We start from the raw sequence: 1,681 nt of genomic DNA on the forward strand, positions 1-1,681 counted from the left end.
CATATACTTATCCAGTTTTCCCAGTATAATTTGAAGACACTGTATTTTTCCATTGCGTCTTCTTCCCTCCTTTGTTAAATATTAATTGATCATGTAATTGTGGGTTTATTTCTTCATTTTCTATTCTGGTTTCAATCAATCAAAATATCCATTTTTGTGCTAGTACCATACTGTTTTGATTACTACAGCTTGTAGTATAACTTGACATACGTAATTGTGATACCTCCAGCTTTCTTTCTGTTTTTCAAGATTGCTTTGGCTATTTGAGGTCTTTTGTGGTTCCACATAAAATTTGGTTTATTTGTTCTAGTTCTCGGGAAAATGCTGTTGGTATTTTGATGGGGATTGCATTAAGCATGTAGATTGCCTTCAGTTGTATGGACATTTTAACAATATGTGTTCTTCCAATACATGAGCATGGGATGTCTTTCCATTTCTTTGTATCATCAATTTGTTTGATCAATGTTTTATATTTTTCACAGTACAGGTCTTTCACCTCCTTCATTAAGTTTATTTCTAGGTATTTTATTATTTTTGATGCAATTGTAAATGGGATTGTTTTCTTAATTTCTCTTACTTCTGCTTCATTATTAGTATATAGAAATGAAAGGAATTTCTGTATGCTGACTTTGTATCTTGTGACGTTACTAAATTCAGTCATCAGGTCTAGAAGTTTTTTGGTGGTGTCTTTAGGATTTGCTATATATAGTGTCATATCACCTGCAAATAGTGAAAGTTTTACTTCTTCTTTACCAATTGGGATACCTTTTATTCCTTTTACTTGTCTAATTGCTGTGACTAGGATTTCCAATACCATGTTCAATAAAAGTGATGAGAGTAGACCTTGTCTTGTTCCTGACCTCAACGGAAAACCTCTCAGTTTTTCACCATTGGGTATGGTGTGTTAGCTGTGAGGTTTTCTTTATATATGGCCTTTGTTTTCTTGAGATACGTTCCTCCTAAACATACTTTGTTATTGTTTTTTTCAATGCTTATTTATTTTTGAGAGAGAGAGAGACAGACACAGAGCACAAGCGGGGGAGGAACAGAGAAAGAGGTGGACACAGAATCCGAAGCAGGGTCCAGGCTCTGAGCTGTTAGCACAGAGCCAGATGTGGGGCTCGAACTCACCAACTGTGAGATCATGACCTGAGCCGAAGTTCGATACTTAACCGACTGAGCCACCCAAGGGCCCACTAAACCTACTTTGTTGAAGATTTTTATCATGTTTGGATGTTGTATTTTGTCAAACGAACTTTCTGTATCTATTGAAATGATCATACGATTTTCATTCTTTCTCTCTTATTTATGTGATGTATCATGTTGATTGATTTGCAAATATTGAACAACCCTTGCATCCTGAGAATAAATCACATTGATTGTGAAGAATGATATTTAATATATTGTTAGATTTGGTTTGCTAATATTTTGTTGAGGATTTTTGCATCTATGTTCATCAGGCATATTGGACTGTCACTCACTTTTTTGAAGTGTTTATCTGGTTTTTGTATCAGGGTAATGCTGGTCTCATAGAATGAATTTGGAAGGTTTTATTCCTCTTCTATTTTTTTGGAATAGTGTGAGAAGAATTCACCTGTGAAGTCATCTGGACCCGGACTTTTGGGGGGGAATTTTTTGATTACTGATTCAATATCCTTTATGGGAATTCCTCTTTTCAAAT

Source organism: Prionailurus viverrinus, chromosome X (assembly GCF_022837055.1).
Source record: "Prionailurus viverrinus isolate Anna chromosome X, UM_Priviv_1.0, whole genome shotgun sequence".
Lineage (NCBI taxonomy): Eukaryota > Metazoa > Chordata > Mammalia > Carnivora > Felidae > Prionailurus > Prionailurus viverrinus.